Genomic DNA, 18,826 nt, shown 5'->3' with positions numbered 1-18,826 from the left:
AATCTGGCTGAAATATTTTTCCTTATTAGAGTTCCAAGGGGCTAAAATATTATCACAGTCTCTGGCAAGAGGTTGTTTGGGAGCTATATTGATTGGTTTTTTCCCTAAATATCTTGACTCTGCAGTGCTACAAAGACTAAAAAATGTTTCCCTCCAGCAGCTGAGGCAAGATACCTTGAAAACAAGCAGGGAAGGAGTATGTTAATTGAAAAGATGGTGGTATTTTAAGAGCCGTCATCTCAAAATACAAATCCCACACATTCGTTTTGCAAGAAAATTGGTGCTGGGATATCTGATGGCTGGAAAACTGAAGAAGAGAGCATGATGGCCTCAACACAGGGGCCTAGAGCCGGGGGATGCCAGCTCCAGGCAGGGAGGAGACCCAGGGGACACCTACTCTTCTAGCTCCGTCACTGCTCCTGCCCTTTAGTTCTGCTTGGGCAGAGGGCAGAGCCTGGCTGAACTGACATCACTGACAGTGATTTTAAATCTTTGAAAAGAGAAGCAATTTCTTCATTGTTAAGATTGCAAGATTGATTTCACTGCAACACCTGAGACCCTGTATTGATAAATAACCACCTAAGGGCAATAATAGTTACAGCAACAATAGGGGTTCAATGTCTATTTGGGCTGTTCAACCCTACTTGAGCATCACCACCAGGCTTCTCTTATAGGCTTCAGTCTCAGACAATCATTTAGGGGCTTCCCAAGTGACTGCATCCAATGTGGGGCTTTCTCCCTCTGCTCTGTGATAATGAACTCCAAGTTTCTTACATATAAATATATATGTGCGTGTGTATATATATATATGTGTGTGTATATATATATGCCACACCTAGCTGGGAGGTCTATCAGGATTACAGTTGGTGATTTTACACAGTAAAATCAAGCTGCTTCATTCCTTCCACTAAAATTTACTGACCCTCTATCACATCCCAAGCTTCAGGGTAATAACTGAGATACTATAACAGAGAACAAACCTGAAATATACTCAACAGCCCTTTCTCAAAGCTCTGCCTCCCAGGCTTGACTTTTACAGCTATAACACTTTCATTCATATCGAGATAAAAAGTTGCAGAACAGAGAATAACATTTGACTTCCTGGATGTTTACAGGATGTCCTAGAGAATAACATTTGTCTTCTTGTATGTTTACCTGACCTGTGGAGACAACTACAAGAACAAAAGGATTCTGCGCCAAGAATTTTGCAAAAACCAGCCATACCTCTTCCCCTTTTACTACAGAAGACTGAATCCGAATTTGGGTAAGATGGATCTTTGGGACACTAGTCTGTCATCTTCTCCGTCTGCGGGTTTTCTGGATAAAGTCATGATTCCTTGTCCAAACATCTCATCTCTCCACTGACTGGCCTGTCGTGTGGCAAGCAATATGAGCTGGGACTCAGTAATAGAAAGTACTACAGAGCTCCCTATCCTCCCAAATTAAATACTGTCCGTGGGACAGTGAATACTGTCTCAAATGAGAGAGAACCTTGAATCAAATACCTAAACAACTAAATGTGAAGTGATGAATGAGAGGTGTCTGAAGAAAGGTACCTGGAGGAACTGATACTCAAACAGGATCCAAGGGATTAACATGAGTGAACCAGATAAGAGAACACAAGAGCTTTCCAGGGAAAGGGACAGAGTGTCAAAAAGCTGTATAGAAAGAGAGCACATAGTATTTATTAGGGACTGAAAGCAGGCCAGAAAGGTGAAGAGTCAAGGGTGAGAGGGAGCACCATGCAAACTGCTGCTAGAGCCCCGGGCAGGGAACAGAGTAGGCAGAGCCTTGTGGCCTAAGAAGGCTGTCTTATCCTGAAATCAATGGAATAGCTGATCAAGGATTTTAAACAATGGGATGACACAATCTGATCTGCATTCTAAAATAGTAACTCAGGCTGCAATTTGGAAATCGACTGGAGAGGAGGCCAGATTAGATAGAAGGCCAATAAGGGACTACTATAAAATCCTGGGCAAGAGGCCACTGTCACCTGGAACAGGAGGGGAGAGGCAATGGTGGAAAATAAGGAAGAGAGATGTGAAAGAGAAAGAAATGATCTTCACAAATATTCAAATGCCCTTCAGCTCTATCCAATAACAATTTCTCAAGAATAATATATTTGAAAACTGGTTTAATAATAGCAAAACAAACTAAAATAAAATACAGTAATGGCAGAAAGTGAAGAGGAACTAAAAAGTCTCTTGATGAAGGTGAAAGAGGAGAGTGAAAAAGTTGGCTTAAAGCTCAACATTCAGAAAACGAAGATCATGGCATCTGGTCCCATCACTTCATGGGAAATAGATGGGGAAACAGTGGAAACAGTGTCAGACTTTATTTTGGGGGGCTCCAAAATCACTACAGATGGTGACTGCAGCCATGAAATTAAAAGACACTTACTCCTTGGAAGAAAAGTTATGACCAACCCAGATAGCATATTGAAAAGCAGAGACATTACTTTGCCAACAAAGGTCTGTCTAGCCAAGGCTATGGTTTTTCCAGTGGTCATGTATGGATGTGAGAGTTGGACTGTGAAGAAAGCTGAGCACTGAAGAATTGATGCTTTTGAACTGTGGTGTTGGAGAAGACTCTTGAGAGTCCCTTGGACTGCAAGGAGATCTAACCAGTCCATTCTGAAGGAGATCAGCCCTGGGTGTTCTTTGGAGGGACTGATGCTAAAGCTGAAAGTCCAGTACTTTGGCCACCTCATGCGAAGAGTTGACTCATTGGAAAAGACTCTGATGCTGGGAGGGATTGGGGGCAGGAGGAGAAGGGGACCACAGAGGATGAGATGGCTGGATGGCATCACTGACTCAATGGACGTGAGTCTGAGTGAACTCCGGGAGATGGTGATGGACAGGGAGGCCTGGCATGCTGTGATTCATGGGGTCGCAAAGAGTCGGACACGACTGAGCGACTGAACTGAACTGAATCCCCTTATATACAAACCTTCAAGTTACAAACTTTTAAAGATGTGAATGTGTGTTTCATCAATGTCAGGCATCAGTGACATTTTAGTTTGCCTTCCGTCTCCTATTGCTGACCATCCTTCAGCTCTACCATCTCCCACCTCCTCTCCCTCCTCCAGTCAGTAACTCTTCTTGCCTGTTCACTCGATGCCAGCCCCCATATGCCTTGGACTGTACTACTGCACTTTTCAAGGTACTGTACTATAAGGCTAAAAATGCTTTTATTTTTGTATTTTTATGTATTATTTGGGTGAAAAGTATTATAAATCTATTACAGTACTCTACTATATAGGTGATTGTTAGTTAGGTACCTAGGCTAACTTTGTTGGATTTAAAAAATATTGGATTTATGAATGCGTCCTTGAAACAAAACTCATTCATATGTAGGGGACTTACTATAACAACTACATGTCCAGCACCAAAACTGTGGCTTAACTTTACAACTGTATGATTGTGTTCATCTCAAATCTAGAATGAAACCCTAAGTGATCTCGGACATGCCACATCCCACACAACGTGGATCACTGTTAACACCCACTCCCTTTCCTTCTCCCAGTATTGTGGCCTTCACAGGACTGATCCTGGGTCCTTCCAGTACAGGCAGCATCTCCTTCCAAAAGAATGAAGCTGCAGTCATGTGGTTGCAAAGGCTCTGGAAGAACAACTCTCCCTTCTATTGTTAATTCAGCTTGTTTTCACTTACCATCTGCCATGCTATGTGCCAGAACCTGTCTAGATACTGCCCTCAGAAGCTTTCTGGTGTGCAGAAAGCATGTGAACAAATCACTGCTATTCAGTAGTACAGTGACAGAGATATACAGGGCAGAGGAGGGGGAGAACAGATTTTTAATTGACATGGCAGGCAACAGAGATTTTGGAGAGGAAACTGGGAAGATAATACACATATGAAGATGTTTTAGCTGGATCTTGAAAGATGAAGAAAAATTTATCAGACAACAAAAGGAAGAATATGCTGGGCAGAGGGAATAAAAAAGCACAACTTCTGAGGGAAAATGCAAGTCACGTGGTAATCACAGAGTACAGCTGATTCTTGAATGTAGGGGGAGGGGTGGTTAGGGAGCCCAATCCTCTGCACAGTCAAAAAATTCTCATGTTAACTTATAATAAGCCCTTCTTATACATGGTTCCTCTGTATTCATGGTTCTGAACCTAAGTTTCAACCCACAGGAGATGAAGTAGTACTTTAGTATTTACTATTAAAAAAAATCGGCATATAAGTAGTCCCATGCACTTCAAACCTGTGTTGTTTGAGAATCAATTGTATAAAGTAATAAGCAGCAGGGGAAGAAGGTGGATGGCTATTACTAAACTGATACCATCTTATATTCTCCAAGAGTTCAGATATTGAAGGCCTGTGTGCCACTGCATGAAGTCTGACCTTTATCTATAGGTGGTAATCAGGCAGGATTAACTTGTCCAAGACTGAGGGCCTGCAGTCTAGAAAAGGAAGTGGCCTCTGGGAAAAGCACCATTGAGGCCAGCAGTGGTCTGGCACTGAAGGCCCTCAATCCAGGCCAATAGCAAGGCAGGATCCCAGCCCTCCCATCATGCCAGGGAAGAGGCCAACTCTTATCCATCCCTGAGCCAACTGATAAATCCTTTTCTGGCAAGCTATGTCATTCACCCATGGGTGCAAGGCTTGTCCTCTGGCTGCTAGTCATGACTACAGAGGGCTCTCTATCAGCCACAAACACTGAGATGATAAACCAAGACAAAGTCAAGCTCTGCTGCATCTTAGTACAAAAATACCACAGTGTTTTGATCACATGAGAGGAAGGGTTCAGTTCAGTTCAGTTCAGTTCAGTCCAGTCGCTCAGTCGTGTCCGACTCTTTGCGACCCCATGAATCGCAGCACGCCAGGCCTCCCTGTCCATCACCAACTCCCAGAGTTCACCCAGACTCATGTCCATTGAGTCAGTGATGCCATCCAGCCATCTCATCCTCTGTCATCCCCTTCTCCTCCTGCCCCCCAATCCCTCCCAGCATCAGAGTCTTTTCCAATGAGTCAACTCTTCGCATGAGGTGGCCAAAGTACTGGACTTTCAGCTTTAGCATCATTCCCTCCAAAGAACACCCAGGGCTGATCTCCTTCAGAATGGACTGGTTAGATCTCCTTGCAGTCCAAGGGACTCTCAAGAGTCTTCTCCAACACCACAGCTCAAAAGCATCAATTCTTCGGTGCTCAGCTTTCTTCACAGTCCAACTCTCACATCCATACATGACCACAGGAGAAACCATAGCCTTGGCTAGACAGACCTTTGTTGGCAAAGTAATGTCTCTTCTTTTCAATATGCTATCTAGGTTGGTCATAACTTTTCTTCCAAGGAGTAAGCGTCTTTTAATTTCATGGCTGCCATCACCATCTGCAGTGATTTTGGAGCCCCCAAAAATAAAGTCTGACACTGTTTCCACTGTTTCCCCATCTATTTCCCAAGAAGTGATGGGACCAGATGAGGGGAAGGGTTAGCACTCCTAATTAGATGATTAATATGCCAGCCTAGCTTAAGGGTCCCTCTCCTGGAGTCTAGAACATCTAGAATCTCATCATTTTTAATCATGCAAAGGCAGCAGAGTATCTGCCAGCTGCTACTTGTCCTTCTCCATGAGTTTCCTGCTCTGACCCTGTTCCAGCAGGCTTGGCGAGTGTTCAGTCTGGCCACTTGCTTTTGTTTGCTTGCATGGCAAGCAGAGAGGAGCAGCCTAAGAGAAGCTACACAAACCATTTACATTTTGTCACGACAGCCACTGGCATCAGGGTGCAGGGCATTGCAGGGAAGCAAGTTCGTTAACAGTGAAACTTGTCAGAAAGTTCTCGAATGAACCCATGTAACAGATGACAAACCCTGACCTACTGCAGTGGCAGAGAGGTCTTGAAAGAAGGGGTGAAATCAAGAGATATTTACAAAAGGAAACGGCACTGGAAAAGTGGTTGGTACAGAGGATGGACTCAAACGTAAGTACAACTCCAGTGATTGAGTGGGTTATGGTATCATTTCCTGCAGCAGAGAATAAAGAGAAGCTGATGGGGAGGGAGGGAGTTAAATTTTGAACATGTGGAAGGTAAGGAGTCTCTGGGACACTGAAGACAGGACCCAAATAAGGGGAGAGAAAGGTCTCTTTTCACCCACCACCACCTCCCCAGGAGTGAGTCCAGTCCCTAGTACACAATAGAAGTTGCTTAATAAATGCCTGATGAATGAATGTGTCAACTCTCTATTTTGTACAGAATTACCCAAATTTTAAGAAAGCATAGTTTTTCTGGCACAGGGCATATTCATTTTGGTGGCAAGTTCAACACACATGAAAGGGAATTTCTGGGGCAGCAAAGCCTTATTTTAAAATTTAACTCAACTCTTATTATATGTTGTTGATTCTCGATTTGTGCTAAATTTTATGGATCACATAGAAGTACTATAGTTTTTATATAATCAACAAAGACCTACTGGAAAGCACAGGAAACTATACTCAATTCTTTGTAACAAGGGAAAAGAATATGAAAAAAAATACATATGTCTATATAGATGTATATATACGTACAACTGTGCTGTATACCCATAACTAACATGATATTGTAAATCAGCTATACTTCTTTAAAAAAATGACACTTGAACAGGACCAATAGATACTTGTAAATAAATAAGTAAATACAAATAAAATTAAGATTAAAGCTTATTTTTATTGGAAAAGAAATACTATACTTTTCCCTGGAGTCCATACCTATCACTGGCCTTCAGGTTTGAAGAACTCCAACAATCTCCATCTCATCTGGAAGCACCTGCCAACTGCAGTTATTTCATTTCTTAATGACCTTGTGTGTAACAGTCAACATCTATGTCAGGCTTTAACAAACAAAACAAAACAAAACAAAACAATTTGGAAATGTATATGTTTTACGGTTCCAGAATAATAATACTTTGTGAATGTGCTATCATCTGAATAGTAGATGAGACCCCAAATTGTATTAGATTGGTCTAAAGGTTCATTTGGGTTTTTCTGTAAGATGGTATGGAAAAACCCAAATGAAACTTTTGGCCAACTCATTAGAGTAGACTGAACCCTAAGAAGAGAAAATTTTAAGCAAAATAGTCATATACTTGTAAGGAGCTGCTAGCCAATGCATTAACAGCAGATCGCCCAGAGTAAAAATTCTCGAATGAATTTAATTTGCTATTGTCTTTTTGCTCAGCACCTTTTTATTTTCCTTAGCAAAGAGTTAAAAGTCTGAGTCTCAGCAGACAGGAAAAATAAAATGTAGCAAGAAAAATTTTATGTGTAATAGTTTTCAGAGTATAAAATGTTGGTTATTCTCAGAAAGCACTTCTGTTTCCATTATAGTCAGTGAATCTTGATCCACACTCTATCCATCCTAAATTTCACCACACTTAGCCGGTCACCTATCCCTCCAGCCTCCTCTGTCCATGGAATTCTCCAGGCAAGAATATTGGACTGGGGAGCCAGTCTCTTTTCCAGGGGATTTTCCCCAGCCAGGAATCAAACTCATGTCTCCTGCATTGGAGGCGGATTCTTCACCAGGGAAGTCCCATATTTTTCAGACAAACTGCTAATACATTGCCTTGGTTAACAATTTGCCCAGATTCTCTCCTTCACTGAGTGTCTGTGTCCTCTGGACTGTCAGTCCACAGAGGTGACCCAGGAGAGGGTAAGAACTTAATATTTTGTCAGAAAATTCTTCTTTATCAGGCCTAATTCTCAGCCTGAACCCACACTCAGGTCACTGCAGACTTGGCAGGAGCCCTGGGAAATGTGGACCAGCCCTGGCTTCAGGGAAATGATCTGGGGAAGTAGCCACCCAAAGCTGTGGGAACCAACATCAAGTTACCCACAGTCTTCTGCCTCCAGCCTTTTGGTGTGACGCTGGTAACTTGGCTTCTGTCTTATTTTCAAAACACACTCCCATGTTGCTCTTCCAGATTCCTGGTACCCAGCTCAGACTCAGTTCTAGAAATGTGCCTCTGCCTTGTTCTCAAAAATTGTCCCAATTAGGCCAGGATTAGGGATGAAATTAACATCGTTGACTTCAAACACTCCTTGGAAGGACTGATGCTGAAGTCATTTGATGGGAACAGACGACTCATTGGAAAAGTCCCTGATGCTGGGAAAGACTGAGGGCAGAAGGAGAAGAGGGTATCAGAGGATGAGACATCTGGATGGAATCACTGATGCAATGGACATGAACTTGGGCAAACTTTGGGAGATGATGAGGAACAGGGAGACCTGGCATGCTGGGGTCACAAAGTCCCTGGGGTTGCAAAGAGTCAAACATGACTGAGCGACTGAACAACAACAGGGATGCATTTGAACCTGCAGCCATACGGATAGTGTTTCATGCCACCATGTTTTCAAATTCATCCACGTTAGACTTAGCAAATCTCCACTTCCAGGACATATGGATTTTCTGGCCACCAGGGAACTTGAACTTGGCCCTGCAGAGGGCCTCAATCACATGCTCCTTGTCCTTCAGCTTGGTGGGGATGGACATTACGACTTGGCCAAAGTGGACCCTGGCCACTGTGCCCTAGGGCTTTCCAAAGGCACCACACATACCTGTCTGGAGTCTATCAGCTCCAGCACAGAACAACATCTTATAGAAACAGATGACATAATGGGGTGGAGCCACACCAGGATGTGAAAACCACCTTTGCCACAGCTTTTCACCATGTGATGGTAACTCATCCACTTTTGCCTTCTTCCACCCCAGGTCAAAGATGTAGATCTTAGCATCTGAGACACCTTGGCAAAAGGGAGACTTTGGGTATGGCTTTTTCTTATAGTATCCATAACACCGTGCGGGGCAGCAGCAGAAACTTGGGACACCAGAAATACGGGACACCAGAAACTTCGGTGGTGGCAAAGGGAAAGAGCCAGTAATTCTCTGCTTTTTGGAGCTGTGGAGCTTCTGGTGGCCAGGAAACTTGAACTCGGCCCTGGAGAGGGCCTCAATCATATGCTCCTTGTTTTTGCAGCTTGGTGTGGAGGGACATTATGACTTGGCCAAGTCCTAACAATTTCCATGCTGGAAATGTCCATCCTGTTCCCCTGGGTCCCTGCCTGGATTAAAGAATCAGCTCCCAAGTCTCTAGAAGGATGGGACCCTGCCCTCCTCTGGTCTGTACCTCCCTGAAGCTGCCAGTTCCCAAAATGTCTAGCCTAGTGGCTGGAAACTTGAAATCACTGACAGATGAATCTGGCTCTCTGGATAGAGCTTCACACTAGTGGAACATTATTTTATTTTTTCTTTTTTAAAGTATAATTGATTTGCAATGTTGTGTTACTTTCAAGTGTACAACAAATTGATGTAGGTGTACATATACATCTATTCTTTCTCAGATTCTTTTCATTACAGGTTATTACAAGATACTGAATATAGTTCCCTGTGCTGTACAATAGATCCTTGTTGTTCATCTTTTTATATATAGAAGTGTGTATATGTTAATCCAAAACTCCTAAATTAACCTTCCCTCTCCTCCCTTTCCCCTTTGGTAACCATTCGTTTATTCCCTTTTTATTTTATTAAAGTATAGTTGATTTATAATATTAATTTCTACTGTATAGCAAAGCGATTTGGTTTGTATACATTCTTTTCCATATTTTTTCATTGTGATTTATCACAGACATTGACTATACAGTTCCCTGTGCTATACAGTAGGACCTTGTTTATGCATTCTCTATATAATAGTTTGCATCTGCTGATCCCAAACTCCCGCTCTATCCCTTCACCACTCCCTCTCTGCCTTGGCAACTACGAGTCTGTTTTCTATGTCTGTTTCTGTTTTACAGATAAGTTCATTTGTGTCCTCTTTTCAACTCCAGACTTATAAGTGATACCATATGGTATTTGTCTTTCTTTTGCTTCTTATTATCTCCTGGTTACTGACAATAGTTACCTAAATTGAGAATCTTAATCTACTTGGCTACTACTGGCTGGACCTCCTTTTAGTCTCCATAGCTAAATTCACTTCCTTATTCTATCCCCTCCCTACCCCCTCTTCACCCTGTTGGGCAAGTCTACCCTGAAGTTCTGACCTGCAGATAAGAAGGTGTGTCAGGCCATGAAGGATGACAAGAACATTGCATCAGCTCCCAAGGGACCTAAAGACTACAGGCCAATTAGCAGAAGAAAGAGAGTAAATTGATTTGAACAGATACAAACATTAAGAAAATGTTCTCCATACTCATTTTGTATCTTTTTATTCCCTGACCAAACTAATTAAGTTAGAGAAAATTTAGTGTATGCTCTAAGTTAATCAAATGTATCTTTATGCAGTTACTGCTGCTGCTGCTAAGTCGCTTCAGTCATGTCCAACTCTGTGCGACCCCATAGATGGCAGCCCACCAGGCTCCCGCGTTCCTGGTATTCTCCAGGCAAGAACACTGGAGTGGGTTGCCATTTCCTTTTCCAATGCACGAAAGTGAAAAGTGAAAGTGAAGTTGCTCAGTCGTGCCCGACTCTTAGCAACCCCATGGACTGTAGCCTACCAGGCTCCTCTGTCCACGGGATTTGCCAGGCAAGAGTACTGGAGTGGGGTGCCATTGCCTTCTCCGTTATGCAGTTCCTGCTGCTGCTGCTAAGTCACTTCAGTCGTGTCCGACTCTGTGAGATCCCTAATAGAGTTAAGAAGTACAAATGAGTACATCAAGAGCAAAAAAGAAACAGAGGCTTCCTGGTATGAAAACAAAAGCTCAAAATGAAATCAAAATCAGAAATACCTCTCTACATCTGGACATTGGCTCCTAAGAAGGACCAAGATAAAGACACCAGCTGAAGAAAAACAGAGATATACCAGTTTTCTCTGCAGGAAAACACCCTGTCATGTCAACTAAATCTAAGAAGAAAATGTTCTATGGAACATGCAAACCTCCTGAAAAGAGTTATCGCTCCCATCACACCTGCAGATGAGACCTGACTCAGTGGTAACTGGTGTCATGCAGGCTTTTCAACTGTTTCCAGGAAGTTGTAAGTCTGAGCCATGATCAGTCTTTGCACTAAATTTTATACACTGCAAACATTTTAGAAAGGTCCACACCATGGCAAGATAGACCACTCATTACATCTCATTTTCATTTTATCTTCAACCATAGACAACCTATGATAAATATTAGAAAAGTGAAAGTGTTTGTTGCTCAGTCATGTCCAACTTTTTGGGACTCCCTGGACTGTAGCCTGCCAGGTCCCTTTATCCATAGACTTCTCCAGGCAAGAATACTGGAGTGGGTTGCCATTTCCTCCTCCAGGGGATCTTCCCTACCCAGGGATCCAGCCCAGATCTCCTAGCATTGCAGGCAGAGTCTTTACCATCTGAGCCACCAGGGAAGCCCAATTTTCATTATAGAAAGATCTTAATTTGTAATTATTTTTAAGTTTGAAAGACAAACACATCTTTCAGTTTACCTTCAACTACTCTGTGGGGCAACTCACTTCTTTTTTTTTTTTTTTCCTTTTATGTTTATTTTAATTGGAGTATAATTGCTTTACAATGTTGTGTTAGTTTTTGCTGTACCATAGTGTGAATCGGCTATATGCATACATATATCTCCTCTCTTGAGACCCGCCCCCTATCCCACCCCTCTAGGTTATCACAGAGCACTGAGCCAAGCCCCCTGTGCTATACAGCAGGCTCCCACTAGCTATCTGTCTTACAATGGTAGTGTAGTGTATATATATCAATCCTAATCTCCCAATCAGTCCCACCCTCCCCCCTCATTGCATCCACACATCTGTTCTCTGCTTCTGTGTCTCTATTCCTGTCCTGCAAATAGGTACATCAGGGCCATTTTTCCAGATCCCACATATATGTGTTGTTGTTTAGTCACTAAGTGATGTCTGACTTTTTTGCGACTCCATGGACTGTAGCCCATCAGGTTTCTCTGTCCGTGGGATTTCCCAGGCAAGAATACTAGAGTCTGTTGCCATTTTCAGCTCCAGGGGATCTTCTCGACCAAGGATAAAACCCGCATTAACTGCATTGGCAGGCAGATTCTTTAGCACTGAGCCACCAGGGAAGCCCCAATATACGTGATATATTCTATATTTGTTTTTTCTCTTTCTGACTTACTTCACGCTGAATGAAAGACTCTAGATTCATCCACAACTCACTTATAATCTTGTGCTTTCCTCTCCTCTGAGGATAACAGACATGCGGAAATCCTGGGATGACCCACTCTCCTTATCCTCTCAGTTACAGAACAGTATGAGGAACAGTAGCTAATCCACTGTTTAGACACAGAATCTTAATTCACTAGAAATTAATAATGTTTCTCACACTGCATATTTCTCACATCACATTTCAGCATATCATCATTATTATCCAACTATAAGGATACAAATGTCTGACTGCCAGAGTCTGAGGCATTCTCCATCACTCCTTATATTTTCCCAAATCCAAGACTCAACAGATTTATCTCCTCACTACTCACCAGCATGGAAAACTGACCCCTTTTCTAGTGCTTCCACTCCCCCATTGATTGGTTCCTTTATTACCAAAATTCCCAAGAAATGCTTACATGCCATAAATGCTTAAAAAGATAATAAAAGTAACATTATTATATGTTTGCATTGTGCATTCATTACAAAGTACTTTTACATCCCTAATTTCATTTTAACTTTGTTTCTCATAAGAACACTGAACTATGAACACCAGGTATTATCAATCCTGAACTGAAAATTCTAAAATTCAGGCTGAGAATAGTTACAACCACTAATGACTTACCTGAGATGACAAATACCATCATAGAAAGGCCAGGTCTAAACCCTAGATCTTTAGATTCCATTCCCTACATATTTTTTCTCTATCGCTGGCACTCAACCAATGATGAAAGAATAAATGCCCTGAGGTAGTTAATGGCAGTGGAATCGTGTTCTGGGTTCCTGTAATAAAGAAGCAATGTACAGAGAATAAAGTGCTTCCCTCTGAGAACCTGGATTTCTCTATGACAGATGTGATGTGATTTATAAGGAACAAATATATTTGGTCATTCAGATGACCAAAATATGTTTCTGAAAGATATTTGGTCTCCTGCCTTATGGCTCCCCAAACTCTTGTAATTTCCTGAGTAATGAGTGAAGGGAGCATCTTTTATAATATTTGGTCTCTTGTCCCCAGTTCTTGGGGGCTTCCCTGGTGGCTCAGAGGATAAAGCGTCTGCCTGCAATGCAGGAGACCCGGGTTTGATCCCTGGGTTAGGAAGATGCCCTGGAGAAGGAAATGGCAACCCACTCCAGTATTCTTGCCTGGAGAATCCCATGGACAGAGGAGCCTGGCAGGCTATGTCCACGGGGTCGCAAAGAGTCGGACACGACTGAGTGACTTCACTTCACTTCGCTTCACTTCCCCAGTTCCTGAAACTCCTTCAGAGCCATAAAGGTGAAATGGGTGTCTTGTTATTCATCACAAGCCCCTTCACACCACAACTGGCTTTATGTTAATGCAGATGGGGGCTGGTTGTCAAGGGAACTCATCATGAACAGAGGATTGGAAGTTTCAGTCTCACTCCCTGGATCTCCAGGGAGAGGAGAGTGGCTAGAAGTTGAATCAAATACCAATGGTCAATGTTGTAATCAATTATGCTGACATAATAGAACCATCACAAAACACCCTAAAGATGAGGTTCAGAGAACTTCCAGGTTGTGGAAACAGGGTGCTTCCGCTTACAACCAAGCAAGGCCTCAAGGTCCCCAAGAACAGAAGCTCCTCTGTTGGGGACATTGCTCTATGTAACTCTTCATCAGGCTGTAGATCTATATCCTCTAATAGCCTTTGTAATAAATCGGTAATGGAGAAAGTAAACAGATTCCTTGAGTTCTGTGAGCAGTTCCAGCAAACTCACAGAACGCAAGAAGGAGGTCATAGGAACCTCTGATTTATAGAGGGTCAGTCAGAAGTCAATCAGGATAAGACCTGGACTTTCAACTGGCAGCCTGAGTTGGAGGGAGTCACTGGAACCTCCAATGCATAGTCAGTCAGTCAAAAGCAAAAGCCATAACCTGGGCTTGCCACTGATGTTTGAAGAGGAGGGCAGTCTTATTGGACTGAGTCCTTGGTGTGCTTCAGTTGTGTCCTCTCTTTGCAACCTCATGAACTGTAGCCCACCAGGCTCCTGTGTCCTTGAATACTAAGCAAGAATACTAGAGTGGGTTGCCATGCCTTCCTCCAGGGCATCTTCCTGACTCCGGGATCAAACCTGCATCTCTTAGTCCTTGGAATCTGATGCTAATTCCAGGTATGTAGTGTCAGAATTGAGCTGAATTGTAAGACCACGAGTTGGTGTCTGAGAATTGCTTGGTGGTGAGGCGAAGTCTCCAGTCACACACATTGGAATTGGGCCCAAGAACCCATTTAATAGAAACCAAAATAAAGGGACTAGTCTTATTTCTCCTTCCTAAGTGGGCCAAAAGGCACTCAAAGTTAAAGAGAAGCTACACTGCTTCACGAGATCCTAGAGCCTGCATGTCTGTACTCTGTTTTTTTTTCTCTCTCAGATAGCTACAAAAAGAATTTCTCCATTTCCTTTAAGAATATTCATCTAAGGGAAGTAAAAAACTTAAAATGGTTTCAAGGTGACTGATATAAATTAACAATAAATAGCCAGAACCCATGATTGTTCAAGAAGAAAAAAAAAGAGAATAAACAATAATACATTGGAAATCAGATGGGCCGGGTTTTACATGTCAGCCCTCCACTTGCAATCTCTAGAACTGTGCGTAAGTTATTTAGCCCATCTCAGTTCTCAGTTTCACCTATGAAATGAAGACCACAGTAACCATCACACAGAGTTGCTATGAGGATAAAGCGAGCTAACATGTGAAAAAAACTAAGGCAGATAGTGCAGGTCAACACAAGGCTTCTCAGGTGGCACTAGTGGTAAAGAATCTGCCTGCCAACATAGAAGACAAGAGACACGGGTTTGATCCCTGGATCGGGAAGATCCCCTGGAAGAGGGCATGACAACCCACTCCAGTGATTTTGCCTGGAGAATCCCATGGACAGAGAGGCCTTGTGGGCTACAGTCCATGGGGTCACAAAGAGTCCTGAAACGGCTTAGCAGGCATGCACAGGTCAGCACATGGAGTGCATCTGTCCAGAGATGAAATACTAAAATTTCCTAGCCTCTCTTTTGGTTAGACACAGCCATGAGACTCAGTTCTGATCACTGGCACATCAGCAGGAGTCTATCCAAATTTTCCTCTTCTGTTTCCTCTCAATCCTACAGGGATCCTGGATCAAAACTGGGTTACCTGGCCATCAGCTAAGGCAGGAGCCTGAGAACTAGATGGCACTGTGTGGCCACCACCCAGCCTTAAACTACTCACCTAATTTCAAATTACTGCTTGAGATAAATAAGTACCTATTTGGTTAAGTCCCTGTGTCAGAATTGGAGAAATTTGATAATAAAGCCATGGGGAATCGTAAGAGGTCCAAAGTTTAGCCAAACACAAGTCTGACAGCATGAACCAACACTGGCTTGGCAAAGATCTATGCCCACCAAACATTAGTCTCTTTAGTTTCCTTCAGCTGAAATGGTATGTATTTGGAAAATGACTACCATCATATTGGTAAGTAAAAAAGCTGAATTACTGAAAGTCATAGATCGCACAGTTGAATCTAAATTTTGTTAGGAGAAAAAAAAAAAAATTGTTCTGTGAATGTCCAGAAGCTCAGAGGATTCTATTAAGCACATTACTCAGAAGGAAAATAAAAATGTGTATTTTCATTTTAACAAAGTCATTTTGACAAAACTGCTTCAACATGTTCTGCTGGGTTTCCCACGGGCCAAGGGTATGGTGGATCTAGGCCAAGTGGAAGTCTATGGCAACCAGAGAAACTGGAAATGAGTGTCTGTTTGAGGTGCATTAATTATGTGATTCCTTACATATGGCCTTGAGTGGATATTTTGAGGAAAAATGACTCATCTAGTTTGTGATGTATATCACGTGACTATCCAGCACGATGTAAGAGAATGGTAGGCTGACCATGTTTTTATTACACCAATGAAAAATATTTCTCAGATTATATTAGCACAGTTGTGGTTTCTAACATTCCTGCTACTTCCTCACTCATTCCCAAAGAAATTTATGCTCTTTCTGGGCAAAAATATGTTATAAGTCAAGTGACAGTGAAAGTCGCTCAGTCATGTCCAATTCTTTGTGACCCCCATGGACTGTACAGTCCATGGAATTCTCCAGCCCAGAATACCAGAATACTGGAGTGGGTAGCCATTCCCTTTTCCAGGGGATCTTCCCAAATCAGGGACTGAACCCAGGTCTCCCACATTGCAGGTGGGTTCTTTTCCAGCTGAGCCACCAGGGAAGCCCAAGAATTCTACACTGGGTAGCCTATCCCTTCTCCAGCGGATATTCCCGACTCAGGAATCGAACCGGGGTCTCCGGCACTGCAGATGGATTCTTAACCAGCTGAGCTACTAGGGAAGCCCCAAAATAGTATTTAGTCGGCATTATCTACAAATATGGACCATGCAGGCTTCAAAGAGACAGGCAGAGCAAGGAGTTGATTCCAACCCAGGGGATGGAGGGATCCTAAAGTATTCTCAAAATGGAAACACCTACGAACACACCTTCCCCTCCAAACACACACACACAGTACATTCTAGAAAACTCACATAAAGATTATAATTCAGCCCTTCATGTCTAAACGGTGCATGTGTGCATGCTCAGCCATGTCCAACTCTCTGCGACCCCATGGACTGTAGCCTGCCAGGCTCCTCTGTCCATGGAATTTCCCAGTCGAGAATACTGGAGTGGGTTGCCATTTCCTACTCCAGGGGATCTTCTTGACTAAGGATTGAACCCACATCTCCTGAAGCTCCTGCATTGGCAGGTGGATTCTTTGTCACTGCACCACCTCATACCTAATAATAATCAAGAAGTATCTCATCAAAATACATTGATAGAGCCATTTGGAAACAACTACATCTAACTATCCTGCTTGGTCTCCTGTGGTTCAAGCCAGAGCAGAGCAGTGGTCCAGCCCAGGTGGGATGTTTCAGAGGAGATCTTGGCAACCGTGAGCAGCTAGAAATGAACCTCTACACTGAGTGCAAAGCACAGTACGAGGCACAAAAATGAGTTCCCACAAAACCTCACAAGACAGTATTGAGATCAGAAAATAAAGAATTTTAGAGAATTGTGATAGATAATTATGCAGATAATTGTATACGACGTGAAACTGAATAAATCAAAGCCAGGCTACTCAGGTGGCTCAGTGATAAATAATCTGCCTGCCAAGCAGGAGACGCTGAAGATGCAGGTTTGAACCCTGGATCAAGAAGATCCCTTGGTAGAGGAAATGGCCACTCCAGTATTCTTGCCTGGGAAATCCTATGGACAGAGAAGCCTGGTGAGCTACAGTCCATGGGGTTGCAAAAGAGTCGGACATGACCTGGCGACTAAACAGCAGAAGCAGCAGCAGATAATAAAGCCATGGGATGTTGTAAGATGTACAAATAAGAAGCCGCTAACTGTAATTACAAAATACACACCATCTCTACAGGGCCTCTGTGGACCCTCCAACCTTGATTCAGGACCTATTACTTTACACATCAAACACATAATCTTGGATTGCACCTCAGCAACAACAATAAAAGCAGTGGATAAAAATGGGCGAAGGAATAATACCAATAAGAACGGTAGCTAACTTATATTGAGCCTTTAGGGGAGACGTATAATACATAATTAAAATAAATACATTAAAATATATAATTAAAAGTGTAATATAAAGCTATACATCTCAGTTAGAGAAGGAGTGATTTAGCATTATTTTGCTGAAATACAGGGAAAGGAGAGATGTTATACTCAATTGACAACATGGAGCCCAGCTCACCCACCTGCATTTCTGCCTAATGAGCACATGGCAGTTTCTTCCCGCCAGGAGCATGAATGAAGCCTAACAATTAACTGACAATTTAGCTTCCTGATAACAAACTAGAATTCTTTCACTAAGAAATAAGAGGGCCCAGGGATATACACCTTTTGTGTTGCTGCAAACTGATTTTCCAGGGTTTCTATAAATTAATTAGTCATTTCAGAATCTCATCAGAAGAATATATATGTAACTTTTTTTTTTTCAAGTCCACCCATTGAACTGGTTCAGGCCTTTGGAATGACTGTGCACACACAGTGATAGAATGGCTTAACGCTTTCTAAGAAAAAGGTACGTTTCCTTTATTATTCAGGGATGGTTCCTTGATCTCGAAGCTGGCAGGGAGAGACACAGAATTCATGCGCATGCACTTGAAAAGGACAATGTTTCCTGCTATCTGACTGCTGCAACTTACAGATAAGATGGGAGGTTAGTTTGTATTTCTTTAATCATTTCTTTTCTTCAAATCTATTTCCTAGCACAGAGTCAGTTAGTATGACTGAAAGCCTTCATCTATAAAATCCTATTTTGGATTTCTTTAAATATTTTTCTATTTGATGCGCTGTTAAAGGAGATTGCTTCCTTATCTCATCTTTATTTCATAGCAAGTTGGTATCAGTTTTTGCACAAAGAAGATACTGCAAATTGGCTCATTCAACCTCAATTCCACTCTTTTTCTAGCTTCCTGCTAAAGCTTGACTGCTTTAAAGAAAACTGCCCCTCTTGGATTCTCTGCAACTAGTGTTCGGGATGCAAATTAATCTTCCCCATTAGATGCACTGGAGGAAGGTCTGGAGGGAGGAGGTGAGTTGAAACAATTTCTCGGGGCTCGTTTCTGCTAATGGCAGTGGCCACTGTGTTTTCCTAATCTCTAAACCACAATTATGGCAGTAACTTCTTGTTCTAAGTAATTTCAGGAGCGACCTCATGACTCCTACTCCA

At 42.5% G+C, this 18,826-nt stretch overlaps 1 protein-coding gene and 1 pseudogene across 2 annotated transcripts in view; both read right to left on the bottom strand.

Annotated features, from left to right (window-relative positions):
- The window catches only part of ST8SIA1 (ST8 alpha-N-acetyl-neuraminide alpha-2,8-sialyltransferase 1), a 183,223-nt gene that overhangs the window by 103,783 nt on the left and 60,614 nt on the right, over positions 1 to 18,826 (bottom strand).
- LOC132345329 (large ribosomal subunit protein uL16-like) lies at positions 7,733 to 11,590 on the bottom strand (annotated as a pseudogene).

Source organism: Bos taurus, chromosome 5, assembly GCF_002263795.3.
Source record: "Bos taurus isolate L1 Dominette 01449 registration number 42190680 breed Hereford chromosome 5, ARS-UCD2.0, whole genome shotgun sequence".
Lineage (NCBI taxonomy): Eukaryota > Metazoa > Chordata > Mammalia > Artiodactyla > Bovidae > Bos > Bos taurus.
The sequence above is the reverse complement of the archived record's forward strand: the minus strand, read 5'-3'. Positions and strand labels throughout refer to the sequence as shown.